Genomic DNA, 15,153 nt, shown 5'->3' with positions numbered 1-15,153 from the left:
TTTGGACAGCACTCTGGGCTCATTATCTTCCAGCAAGTTTGAAAGAGGTGGTAATCAGATGCTGTGGCTATCTACATAGGGTCACTAACACATCAGAACTGGATGGTGAAATTGAGGTACATTGACATTTGAGAGTGTTGCACAACATGGACACAGACGAGTAGACAAAAGCAGTGTGTCAAACCAGGTGAGCTTATTTTCCTTGTTTGCGGAATTGTTTTTCGGTTTTTTGCAGTTTTTATATAGCGGAAAGCCGACCCGCAGGTATTGGAGAGCTCTGCATGAACACCAGTTACATTACACAGGGTCTCATTCATTCCTTTAGGCAAGAGGAGATTTTGGGCCAGATGTATCAATAGTAGGAATAGCGATTACACACTTGACATTTTCTGACCATCACAGTTAGGAAATCGCTATTCCTAATGTATAAAACTCATAGAGTTTCATTTAGCGATTCCTAGTGGGTAACAAATCGAGCTACTGCATGACTATTAATGAGGTATGTTGCAATTTGCGACCCAATAGGGATGGATGACATCACAGGAATGATGGCCACCTGAGGTCAGCAGACCACTATGTCTGTGATTGTTTTTAAATGAAGCAGTCTTTTTTTTTTTAAATACAACCCCTTTTCCTTGAAGGAAATGGGATGCGTTTAAAAAGAACAGTTTCCTTTTTATCTCTTATGTTTGTTTAAAAGACTAAGGGCCTCATGTAGGTAAATAAATTTTACCGGTTCTTCAATACCGAGCCGTACCGAATCGGTAAATTAGAATCGGTAAGTTATATGTAGGTAAAAATTCGGTAACAGTTACCGATTCGGTAACATTCGGTAATCACGAATCGGAATTCACCGAATCGGTAAATACCGAGGTGGTATTTACCGAATCGGTAAATACCGAGGTGGTATTTAGCGATTCGGAAAATACCGAGGATACTACCACCTTCCCTCAACTAAGTAGCTAATATCATAATTATGTCATAATAGAAGGTCTCTTAGGCTTGAATAGGGGACCCCATACCTCAAAAATCAGCTCAGTGAAATCACATCACAGGAGCATCAGGAGCCGTCTCGCAGGAAGGCTCGTCTTCGGTCTGAATAATAAACATGATGTCTGTGATATGAAAAGCACCAACTGTCAGGTATTTGCAGCTGCGCGTGTGTCATGGCTAAATAGTGGGTCGAACAACCTAGAGTGGAAAACATGCATTGTGTAAAATTCCAGACTGTGTGTCACAGCATGTACAGACCAAGGTCGCTGCGCAGAGCTTGGGATGGGAACAACAGAATGCACTCGTCTGAAGGAAGTCTCGAGTCAGCAGTTTATTCAAGAAAGAACATGTAAACGCAGTGTCGTGTGCAAAGACAAAAAGATGGCTACATAACATTCAACGTGGTCATGCTAACTGAACAATGTATGTACGTATTCAGGGAGAACTCACTACACGCCCCCTTGAGCGAAGCAATATTTGATAGGCAAGAAAAGAGAGAACGCAGAGTTCAGTATCGTCAGAGCAGAACAAGGCGTAACCAATGCAGCGCCAAAGTCCTAAAGTCCAATTAATTGCAGCATAAAATTCCAAATAACACAATGCAAGTATAGTAAAAAACTCAAGCCGACCATCAGGAAGAGAAAAAAGAGAAATAAAAGAAATAAATGTTGCGCCAGGGTGCTGTCCAGTAGCACAGGCGCAATGGACGACAATCCAGTTAATCCATGAATGTATAGGCAGCATATGTGGCCACGGCTTCCAACAAAAAATCGTTTGCAGGGCCACTAAAAGTCTCAGCCATCCAATTTAGTAAAGAAAAGGAACATACGTGTTCTCCAACCAACGGAGCCTCTAGCACAATCAGAGGGCACCCGGAATGTTCCTCCAAATAGCTCATGGACAAGAAGTCGTAGGCTGCCGCTGAGATGTCCCAATTACCCAGGATACCATGCGCCGCACCACACGCCATGATCCGGACACCAGAACAGGACAACTCGTGAGACACTAAGGGCCTCATCAGTCGATCGAAATCCGGCACCGGAGACACCATGTTGGTCAAGCACAAATCCAGAGGCCATTCAAAGGGACAATCCAGGCAGTGTAATACAGGTTGTACGCAGGTGAAGTAGGAATACCTGAAGGATAATCCATAAGCCAGGCTCAAAGTCGCCAATGGCAGAGTACCATAAAAGTCAAGCATCCTATCACGAAGAAGATGCAGACGGGACAGGTGCTCGTGTGGCACAGAAGGAGCAGCCATTCCGGAGTATGAAAAGGAAAAGCAGCACACCTGCCACTAGCGCCAGGAGCAGCGGGACACCTCCACAGATGTTCGAGAACAGTGAATGAACAAATGCCGGAATTACACCAAAAATAGGTTGGAAAGAGGTCACGAGACCCGAGCCCACATGTGTAAAAAAATGAGCCAGGCCGGTCGTGGACGAGGCATTGAAAATAGTTTGGATCAAAGAGCCGAAATGCAGGGGGAGGTCAGTATTCAGACTCAGAGGCGCCTGTACCTCAGTGCGCGTATTAGCAACGTGAAGGACAAATGTTTCACGAGAGGAAGTCAAAGGCACCTCTTTGTGGGACAATAGCGCTCTATTCTGCTCAACTTGTTGAACTCTGCTTTCAAGGTTGGAATCGAAGGCCAGATGGAAACATCCAGCCGCACATGCGGGGGTGGAAGAAGAACAGCATTGCAGCAGACAACTTTATGCGAGACAGTTATGTACGGGATTCCCACTCACATCCCGCAGCAAGCTTCATTATTCAACATTAAATAAATACCGTTTGCAAGCAGAGTGAAAGGAGGTGTAATCACAGGCACTGGGATACCTCGTGGGACGCACGCCAAATTCGGGGCTTGTACATTGCATGCGCCGTGTACTTGCATGTGCCTATTGTCTCATGTATGAATCCTAGAAGAGAGAGTGCTGAAGCTATTATCTATAACGGCTAAAGCCTTCTCCATGTTTGCTTGGTCAATAGCTCTCAATCTGGAAGCCGCCTCACTGTGCGACAACTTGCAGACTTCGTTGTAAATAGCATACGCCCACCTTTTGGTTGTGCCACCCACAGGACCATTCACAAAATCATTCAATTCGGTATGCACATTGATGGAGTGGGTGGACTTCCTGATCCTGTAGATGTGCTCTGTGTCAGCTGGTGGACAGATTGGGATGTGTGTACCATCAATGCAGCCAATGAAATGGGGGAACTGTGCCATGTGAGAAATGTCTGTTTTTGTTTACTGCAGTGCAGCCTGTGTGTTGTGGAAGCTGATGTAGTGGTGCATTCTCTGCATCATGGCATCCAGGAAATTCCTGACGGAACGGGACAGGCAACTCTGGGATACACCACCCACCGCAGCTGTCACCACCTGATAACTGCCGGATGCCAACAGATGTGGGCTGCAGAGCACCTGCACATGTGGGGGTATGGCGTGCGCCCTTCTTATTGGCTGGTCCAGGAGTGGGTGCAGGTCCCTGATTAAGGCCATGATGTTTTCGGGGTGTAGCCTGTACCTCTCATGTATCTCTGCATCAGTCAGCTGGAATAGTGTGATGCGCTGTCTGTAGATGCGTTCCTCCCGTCGCCAAACCCTCAGTCCTGCTGCCTGTGGATGTGGGCGCCTTGCAATGACGTACATAGCGGGCATGTTGTCCACGCTGTTGCATTTTGGGATTGCTTATCTGCACTGTTGATGGTTACCACCTGCTTTCAATCCGTGTTAATTACCGACTCTTATTTACCGATTTTCTTGGATTTCTTAATTACCGAGTGCTCCTACATGTCATTTTCATTTTTACCACTTCATATTTACCACTTCATATTTACCGATTCGTTAATTATATATTCGGTAACTCTGATTCGGTATTTTGGAATTCGGTAAATATGAATCGGTATTTACCGCCTCATATTTACCGAAAAGTGGTTTTTGGACTCCTACATCTCACTTGTCTGAATACCGGTCGGTAACGGCATATTTACCGAAAATCGGCCGTTACCGACCGGTATTTGGCTACCTACATGAGGCCCATAGTCCGGTGGACCACTGCCTTCTCTGAAACAAACTTTTTTTTACATGTACAAATGGAAAGGGGCCCCAAGGGGAACCCTTCACATTAGTGAATGCTTTACCACTACACTTGGGTAATCAGTAAATTAATAATGTTTTGAGACCGGAATTTGGTCGCAAAACATTAATACATACCATCCTGAATTGGTATTTGGAAGGGACCACCCTTCCAAATACAGAATTGGTATATGTTTACAAACTAAGATTGCGATTCGCTAACCTGCTGCTGAATCGCAGGTTGGGCTTGATACGTGCCAAATTGCTTTTTTGAGGTTGCAAATGGGTCGATTTGTTTGGAGCCAGAAAAACGCTTAATGCATGTGAGTAGTATACAGTGATAAATTTCGTCACCATTCATTTTTTGACAGGTGCCCCGCCCCCCAGAAGTGACGTAGAAGCCGGAAGTCCTGCCCTGGAAGTCCCTCCCCGAAAGTTCGGCCCCCGGAAGTCCCTCCCCGGAAGTTCGGCCCCTGAAGTTCAGCCCCTGAAGTTCAGCCCATGAAGTTCAGCCTATGAAGTTCAGGCCCGGAAGTGCAGCCCCGGAAGTGCAGCCCCAGAAGTGCAGCCCCGGAAGTGGGGAGGTGTAGTGTGCCCTCCACACAGGAAATAATGGATGTGAAGGTGTGTCATAGGTGTAAAACGGGGGTCAGGGGTGCCTATGGCTAGGTGCAATCCACCCAGTAGGGCCTACTAGGGGTGTTTAGGGTTATGGGATGTGTAAGCAGAGACTTACCTGTGTGCGCCATGTTGGTGTGGCAAGCAGGGACATGTCTGGGCATGTTCAGGGGTAGTTGCCTCTGTAGGCTGGTGTTGCTTCAGCAGGGGCGAGGTGCGTCTGTGGAATGGGAGCCCTAGTGTGTTGCTGGGGTCTTTTTGGAGGTAGACCCCCCCCCCCCCCGGGAGGCGTGCCTAATGCATATGGAGTTCCTAAGTGGTAGATCGTGGTGCAGGGCCTAGCCACAGTCAGGCAGAGGCGGGAAGTCCAATGCCCCCACAAGAGGCGGAAGCTAGACTGTAAGTTTGTTGGCGCAACAATTTTACCGCCTAATTTTAAAAGTGACACTAGTTATGAAAAAAAATAAAAAAAAATAAATGTTAAGTCACCGAGGCTTGAAGGGGTTGATAAGTATGACAATTTTGTAAACCATAAGTTCTTGGTGCAACATTTTTCACTCCCTAATTTTTAAAGTCTTTGCTGTAAAGTGACACTAGTTATGAAAAGTGAGCAAAATTAAATAAACAGATGTTATGAAATGATGGCTTCTTTCTACGTGGGAGTGAGGTTAACAAGTTTGCAGATGTAACAATTTCTAGTTTCAAAAACCACCTTAAAATAGTGCTAAGACACAAAGAGGCTTCTACGTGGGAAAGAGGTGTCAGGGACTGAAAACATGGGAGTCTTGTAAAATGTGGCACTGAGGGCCTTATAATATGCACAATCGTAATGTTCTTAGATGGGACACTGCGTGAGAGGTCGGTAAAACTATGACATTTTTAAGGCGTGCATTTTACACCTTTGGAGTGTGCAGAGAAAAAAATAGAAATGCAACACGTAAACTCTTTTTCCATGAGTTTCCCGCCTGTCTAGGACACGACGAGGCTTCTACGTGGGGAGAGAGGTGGCATGGACTGATAAGCATGGGAGTCTTGTAAAAAGTGGCGCCGAGGGTCTGGAAATATGCACAGTCATGATGTTCTTAGACAGGGACAGGTCGGTGAAAGTATTACATTTTTTAAGGCCCGCTTTTACATCTTGGGAGTGTGCAGAGACAAAACTTAAAATAGGGATGTCACTACACTTGCACCCTAAAATTTGTTAGAGCACCTAATTGCATCTTTGCGGGTAAACAGGCTTTGGTAGAAGACTACTGAGCTAACATGGCGCAGAGGGAAAACAGCCACGCTGATAAAACAAACTCTATACTTAATGTAAGTAGCTATGGATTTTGTTTTTATTTTATAAGGCAGTTCTGGTATTTGTTAAAAACTTTAGACAAAGAATAACTGTAAAATAAGCATGCATATAGATATTATTGTAGTACTATATCATAGAGACCTAACAGCTTTAAAAGGATAAAAATTACAAAATAAAACAATGCCTTTTATACACATACCTTAAGTGTTGGTGGTCTTCAGGATATGTAGGAGATGGTAGGGCCGCCCAAAATCCGGCGTCTGCTCAGTTACAAGGGGCCAGTTGTGGTAGGTGCACTGACTGCTGCTCTGCGCACTTGTTCTACCCCAGATACTACATTTTATTGACTGCTTGCCTTCCCCTGCTGCATCTTCTGGGAGCACACTCCTCAGCATACTGATACACGATCTTTACTTAACACAGCTAGCATTCCAAGACTTGTAGTGCTGGCTATTCTCAGTCTTATACTGTTTAGGGGCAGTACAGTAATGTTATTGGGAAATCGACAATGACAATACTTTCTATCAACATTCTATAAATTTTCGCATTCATTTGCGAAGACTATTGATGTTTTCAGGGTGAATGTGCCATGATGCTGCTAGTCTAGTCCATTTGTATTTACAGCAGCCAGGATACAAAGTGCACTTCAGAGGGCTCAGACAACACCATTGCATTTAACAATTACAGACGTGGCATTACATTCCTCAGCACACTGCCATTGTATCCCCTTATTTGGCACCGCTGATAGTCTCCTCATGACTGTCTTCAGTTCAGTCGACTGCTATATTGACAACACTGTTTTATTGTAGTTTTACTGCTTTGATTCCTTGGCTCATGGATACACAGGTTTTGCTCTCTTGGTCCTCTGTAGACCATTCTGCGCAGAGGCTAATTTGTAAAACATAAGTGCCGGGGCTCTTGTCAGGAGGCAGCTTGCACCAGCCCATTTCTCCTGTTAGCACCACCTAAAACAGAACCAACTACCAACCACGAAAGTGGGGAGAGGATGTGACGTAATGGCCAGAGTTGCTGACTTCAGCGATAGGGAACCAGGTTTGAGCCAAGGCAGAAGCTCAATATCCTGGGGTTCTGGGCAAATCACTTAAGCTCCCTATGCATAAATGAATGTGTCCTTAACTGGTGCTCATGAAAAGCATTGGTGTTGATGATTAAGCGCCGGCTGAGCACCGGAAAACACCGGCTCAAATTAAGCACTGATTCTTCTGCTTCTTTGTGCTAGAGCTAAAACATACATAAACCTGTCACTCTGTGGAAGCTATTGCTAAATGAAAGTGCCTTGAAGTACATGTGCTGAGGCAGGAGGACAGATCCATGCTCCCCATACATAGATTATACTCCTTGTGTTGTGCATTCCCAAAGGTGCCATCCAGTGTAGATAGAAAAACACGAAGTTCTTTTTGTCCACACCTATGTCACTCCCAATTACCAACAACGGGCGCCCCGGGCGTTGGAACTAGGGGTGCAGCTGGTGCTAGAGCACCCACAGATCTGGAAGGAGTTAAGAAAGGTTCAAACAGCATTAGCTGTGTGCTCAAACGCAGTGAAAGATCAACGAAATTAAGGAGAGCCCAGAGAAAAAAGGTATGCCACTCTTGTGAGTGGGTGGGATCAGATTACAAGAATGAGGCACATGAAAGGCACCAATGTAACTAATAGCTCCTTTTTAAAGTTTGCCAACATCGCAAACAAGAATCATTTGAGTCTTTTAATTGGGGAATGTGGAGACAGGCATGTGTTAAAGTAGGGCGGAAAAACAAACCAATTCACAAATTATTTTACCCTTGCGTGCATGCATGGCTAAAACCACTCTGATTTATTAATGGTCTCTTCTAAGTAACTCATTTCTTTAATCAATTTTTAAAATAAATTGACACAATGTATTCACATGTTTCGTAATATTGCACCATAATGCAAACTGAACAACATTTTCACTAAAAATGGTCTCAGACTATCATTTACCCGCTTCCTTCCCTTCAGCTCCCCACTTAAAACTTTTTGTCATGCTCATGTGATACACTTGCTTGTTCAGTAACAGCATGATGCTCTTAGAACACCTACAGTTTTAGCGTGCTGAAGCCCCTGACCAGCATCCTGAATCAGAAATGTTTTCTAGCATCACTGATGGCTTTTCAGATCTCATGTGACATCGTTCACCAGATGACCCCTTTCAAGCTCCCTGGGTAGCAGATCCTATGTTGGGTCATGCCGTAGAGCACTTCTGCGAATGAGTCTAGACCTTCCATATTCTAGATGACAGAAGATTTTTGTTTTCCAAATCCTCGTGCAATTAAGTGTCTCAGACCAAGGTAAATATCCCTCCATCACCATAACTACCTTTAAATTCTACATACTTAGGGGCCGATTCCGATCCTGTAAAAAGGCCCTATGATTGGTCGTACGGAGCGTTTTCTCCGTACGACTCGCACCCGGTTAACTGTCCCTACAACCTAGGAAGTACGATTCGTACAGAAAGCCTATTTCCGTACGAATCGTACAAAAGATCGTACGTGGAAAAAATACCTACGATTCTGATCTGGAACAGCTTGTACGCGACGTCCGGACGTTTTCAGGTAGCGGTTTCCAGCCCAGCAAGTACGATTCGTCACTTCGTACGGCTCTTTTTTTACGGGAGTCAAACACAGCCGGAAAAGCAGAGTTCGACACGAACCGCTACGCAATGGAGCCCCGGTACGCGATGTACACGCCATGAACCCCATTGTACGTGTCATCCCGGTCCTCTTGGCCTACGACCTGGTGCACCGCACCCGACGCACACGCCGCAGAAGGTGAGAAAAACACCCAGGGGCCAGGGGGGGTGAGCAGCACGAAACATACCCCATACTCAAACCCAAACCTATAATATGGAGGTCATACATTACCAACAGGGTCTGGTCACTTTGGGGGCGTGTCCAGCAAACCCTGCGTACCACAACAACGGAAGTGGACGTGTACGGTGCGTACCACACGTACCCCTACGGCACCATTACAACAGTGGCACGAATGCATGAATGCGTGGGTACGGTGCGTACCACACGTACCCCCTACGGCACCATGACAACTCAGGTACGGACCGTACCCACGCATGAATGCGTGGGTACGGTGTATACCACACGTACCCCTACGGCACCATGACAACTCAGGTACGGACTGTACCCACGCATGAATGCGTGGGTACGGTGCGTACCACACGTACCCTGTTACGGCAGCAGTAAATTTGGGATAGGATGCGTACACATGCCAGGATGTGGGCCTAGAGGACTGGCCCAGCATGTTACCTTCATATTGGTGTGTGTGTAGGTCCAGGCCAGCAGTTTACAGCCCCAAGGGGGTGCGTGGGTGGGTGCATATGACTCCCAGCAGCGTCCAGACATATGAGGGGTGGGTGCATATCACTACCAGCAGTGGACAGACATATGAGGGGTGGGTGCAGAGGACTCCCAGCAGTGAACAGACATGTGCGGGGTGGGTGCATATCACTACCAGCAGCGTCCAGACATATGAGGGGTGGGCGCAGAGGACTCCCAGCAGTGGACAGACATATGAGGGGTGGGTGCATATCACTACCAGCAGCGTCCAGACATATGAGGAGTGGGTGCAGAGGACACCCTGCAGCGTCCAGACATATGAGGGGTGGGTGCATATCACTACCAGCAGTGGACAGACATATGAGGGGTGGGTGCATATGACTCCCAGCAGCATCCAGACATATGAGGGGTGGGTGCATATCACTACCAGCAGTGGACAGACATATGAGGGGTGGGTGCAGAGGACTCCCAGCAGTGGACAGACATATGCGGGGTGGGTGCATATGACTCCCAGCAGCGTCCAGACATATGAGAGGTGGGTGCATATCACTACCAGCAGTGTCCAGACATATGAGGGGTGGGTACAGAGGACTCCCAGCAGTGGACAGACATATGCGGGTGGGTGCATATCACTACCAGCAGCGTCCAGACATATGAGGGGTGGGTGCATATCACTACCAGCAGTGGACAGACATATGAGGGGTGGGTGCAGAGGACTCCCAGCAGCGTCCAGACATATGAGAGGTGGGTGCATATCACTACCAGCAGTGGACAGACATATGAGGGGTGGGTGCATATGACTCCCAGCAGCATCCAGACATATGAGGGGTGGGTGCATATCACCACCAGCAGTGGACAGACATATGAGGTGTGGGTGCAGAGGACTCCCAGCAGTGGACAGACATATGAGGGGTGTGTGCAGAGGACTCCCAGCAGTGTCCCCCTCCCAGGAGGATGGATGTCTTTCACACACTGCATGACACACCACATGTGGGTGTGAGGACATATAACACATGCATACCCACCCATGGCGGATGCAGCACAATACACACCCTGATTTCATGCCAACAGACTGTATAGTCATGTAACTGCATACAAAACTAAGATAGCCAAAGGGAACACACACTGTCACGCACATCCCAGGACTGATAGGAATGTCCAGGTGCTGGTCCAGCCACCAAGATGTTGTCTCTCATGGAAGGAATAGGGTTCAATTCCACCAGATACAATGCCCACAATTGTGAGTCAGGTGCCCAAATACCCTGCATAACAAGTACCATTTGTGTGGTAGGCCGTGATTACACACATGCACAGTGCTGTAAAGGGACAATTAGTCCCTGAAGGCATTTCTACATACCCAAAACACAAGTACAGTGACTAGCAAGGATGGCACAGACGATTCAGCAGGAGACATCGGTGAGCAGGCATGGCCATTGTTGAAGGGATCCCTCACCAACAAAGGAAATGTTGACACAGGTCAGCACAACAATTGTGCAACTGTTTGCAGGGAAGATGTCATGTGCCACAGTGGAAGGAACACTCCTTGGGACAATGTCTCCAAAGAAAAGGAACACACACTACCAATGATTATTTGCAGAGACATTGTGATGGCACACAGATACCATGGTCCACCTCATGACCATCATACAAAAACATTTCTCAGAACCCTAACACATTACCAGAACAACAACTCCAGGAGCCTCATCACCAACATCAAGTACCTGAAATGCAATAGTGGTGAAAGTAAAAGAAAAGGCTTTATTCAGCACACAAAAATTATAAATTAAGAAGACACTATGTACAAAGGCCAATGGCCAGTCCTTTGGTATAGTCCAAAGGTGGACGTAGGGGACCATGTCCACCCCTACCTTGCCTGCACAAAGTAACCTTAAGGTTTGTCGACCGGGTGGGGGGGGGCCATCATCTGTGGCAGGACCAGGCACCGCAGGGACAGGAGGGGGTTGGGTAGGTGTGGTGGGTGCAGGGCTGGACGTCTCCACCACAGGGGGTGGGGCAGCGTCAAAGGTGGAAGTGAGCTCGGCGCTGCATACTGCTGCCAGGGCGTCCAGAGCAACCCCTGCACCTGAAGATACCCCAGGGCCAACGGAGGGGGGGTGGCTGAGGGATGGGGTGCAGCGCTCTTGGGGGAGGGGGTGGACATTGGGGTGGACTCAACTCCCCTGCCCGGTCCATGCAGGTGTCTCTCTCGCTTGCAGATGATGATGCTGTGGGCAAGGAGAAGAAACCAAAATGCATCAGTCACCTGTATACATCAGTCACATGAGCACAAGAACAATTGGTCACAGTGCATATCAGGCAATGCATCGTGAGTAACAGCTAGATTACTCCGCACATATGTAAGCCCTGTACTGCCCAGTTGTTAGACCCACCATGCCACTTTGACACCTGGAAAATACAGACACAAAAGGCCACAACTTGAATGAGAAATACACTGAGAAGCTAGTGTCTGTGAACCGGTGAGCACAGCAATCCAATGAAGTCATGACACCTCTTGTTTAGCCTGAAAGAAACAGTAGTGATGCACTCAAGGTAAACTAACACACCTCAATACTCAAGGTGTCACCACACTCAGAGACCTGTAAGTCCTTTGGAACACAAAACGAACAAATGTCGGTACCTTGGGACTCACAATACTTTACACAATCTACATGTTTTGAATGTGCCAATTGGCCATTTCATGAAAAGAACACTCATGTGGCTGCATGCAATATGTCGCACAAGGCAGTGCACACAAAAGTACATGTACACTGTCATTGAAGAAGCTGGCACCTTTTCTGAGAAGCCACTGTTAGAAATAAATGGTGTTGCAGAAAGTACATATACATGGGCCCACGGAGGTCTTGATGTCTTGAGACTCGTTAGTTTGTATCACCAACAACAAAGGAGTCTCACAAAATCAAGACCACTGTGGGAACATGTATATGGAGAATCTGCAACACCATTTAATTTGAACAGTGGCTTCTTTGAATAGGTGCGAGTGTGTTCCATGAAAGTTGAAATGTCGTTTGGTGTGCGCTTCCTTGGTAGACTTTTTTCATGCAGCCACATCAGTGCACTTAACACAACTCATCCAATTTCCACATTTAAAACATGAACAACTGTTGACAAGTGCTGTGAGTGCCAAGGTACAATTTTGTAAGAGTAACAACTTTAATTATGTCAGTTGTCACCATGCCATCCGTCACCTGATTAGACAGTTGGCTACACATATGACCTACTACGTGTCATCTGAAGTGGCACACATGTCCACACCCAGGACAATGCATAAGCTAATGGGCCTGCAATTGGGTGGTAAAAAAGCCCAGCTGTACTGTGGGGACACCCTCATGGCAAGCCAGAATGTACACACAGATGTCAGCACACAAAGTCCAAAATGTGTTGCATCAGAACCACACACAGGTGCAAAAAATGTATGATCAGGATTCATGTTGGTAAAAAAAATGACACAGGCTGCAAAGCACGAACATTGAGCACTGGCCACCATCACAGGGGCACTGCACAGTGTATTTTTGTACAGGCAATTCTCACACACAAGTCAGACCTGGCAATGAAAAATCAGGGTTGCACATGTATGCCTCTCCCGCACCCCCCCCCCCCCATACCTAAGTCAATGTGATTGATACAGATCAAGAACTGACACCTCTTATTCTGGATTACAACAACTGTGCTTGAAAAATAGCTTCATTTACACAACATCACCTCGTGGGGCTGCAAACACATATTTGTGAGAAAAAAACATCAACAGATTGTTGTGAATAGCCACACAGGCACTGCCCAGTGTGAGTATGCACAAGCAAAATGGTGTCTCCCTGTCCAGTGGACACAGGTAGCACACATTAGCAAAATACAAACTAGGCCAGGGAACAATGCCACAGAGGCAGACCTATGCAGAACACACAGAGAAAGTGCCCAGTGTTGGATGACACACATGATTAGGAGGCCAGGGTGTCCGGGGGACTGTAGTGGGCACCATGCTCCGTGGTCCTGGAATGAGCTGACTGTACCATGTTCAACCGTCATGGCACTATGCATATCTCACACTCATGCACATCATGTCTGAGGCCACAACATTGGTCATGCATGCTGCAAGGGTGTCCAGTTGAAAGCTCACACTCCTATGTGGAGAATCAGCATCAGTGACAACAACTATGGACCCCCAACATAGTGAACAGGTCATGGCATAGGCAAGGTACCAACACAAGTCACAGAGCACCCTCCCACATGATGCAGAAAGCAATGTGCACTTAGATTTACTGGCACCCTAGATGACCATGTTCAAATGTGATTACACACAGACCAGGGGACACATGTCAAGGAGGGGAAGGGATGAAAAAGAGCAACAGGTGACATTGAGAAACAGAAAATGCACTGCACATATCAACTCTGGGAGTGTATCCAGGCTACAGAGCACTTACAAAAGCCTGCGACACATAACACGACAAACAGCCATGTACCTACCCCCTCCTTGCTGCAGTCTCTCCTGTAACTGCCTATCGAGGTCTGGGAAGACCACCGCCAGGACACGTCTCATTTGGGGGGTCAGCCATCGGCGTCCGCCGTGGGGGCGAGGACTGTCGAGCCCCAGCTGGACCCGGGCGATCCGCCGGGTCCAGCACCAGATGTCCCGTCACCTCTTGCGGACCTGTGGCAGCTAGCGACGACTCTCCCCCTCAGATCTCACGGCCCTGACGATGTGGTTCCAAATCACCCCTTTCTCGTAGGCAGTTACCTGTCAGGATGACAAAGTGACACACCATCAATATACCTGCTCCATGTCCCCGAGACACACATTTGAACCTCTAAGAAATGTTGAACAGGGCATAGGCTGCAGACAGGAATAACATCATACACAATAAGAAATTGGCCCGTGTGCAAGCCCCAATGCACTACATGGCATTGAAAGTCAACCGGTTGACTGACCGCAGTGCAGAGGTCGGTGCCGGTGCTGGAGCTGAGCTGAGTTCTGCCGAGATGTGCTGAGATGCGCTGAGATGTGCTTGGAAGCAGTAGTGTGGAGGAATATGCGACGCTACATATAAGCGAAAAACAAGAAGCCATCGATTGAACCACGAAAATTATTAAACTCTGAAAAACTCTGAAAAACTCTGAAAACTCTGAAAACCTTCCCCAATGGTACTGCAATCAATCGGAGTGCAAAACGCCGGACTAACCGGGCATACAGGAGCTTACCTAAGGCCGTTTGCGACACTCATCGGTCTATGTGTGGTTCGCCTTTTCTGTCGCGGTCAGCTCTCGGATGCAAGGAGGCTGAAGGAGAAGAGCGGAGCCCCAATCGAAACGCCTATAGCAGCCGCGGGACAGCCCTCACAGCACTCCCTGAACAGCGACATACGGGTGAGCCCAGGTATGCCCCCAAAGAACGCCGGGTCTGCCGCCGCTAGGGCCAGGGCCGCTGCAGTGGCTGCGGCAAGACGCCTACAATGGGAGGATGCCTCAACTGGGAGGCGATCTGTAAGGGAGGCAGATGTGGATCTTAGCGCTGCCGGAGCCAAGGCTCAAACGAGGCAACAGCGAGCGGCACCGATGGGGAAAGGAAACGTGAACGTGCCGACAGTAGCTGACCTCCTTCTTCGCCGGGCCTCGTCAGGAATGCTTCCAGGTCAATCGAAGCAGAGCCTACCTGGGAACATGCAGGCTGTATCTCAGAATCCTGAGACAAGGATGGAAACGCTTCGAGACACAGGTAATGACTTAAGTGCAACCGGCTCTGACCATGCTGATCTCGCTGCGGGGGTCCTTGATACTAGCGCTAAGAACTTACCAAATCCTAATGTACTCTTTCAGGATCCCCCCCT

This window comes from Triturus cristatus, chromosome 4_1 (assembly GCF_964204655.1).
Source record: "Triturus cristatus chromosome 4_1, aTriCri1.1, whole genome shotgun sequence".
NCBI classification, from domain to species: domain Eukaryota; kingdom Metazoa; phylum Chordata; class Amphibia; order Caudata; family Salamandridae; genus Triturus; species Triturus cristatus.
This window is presented reverse-complemented; position numbering follows the sequence as displayed.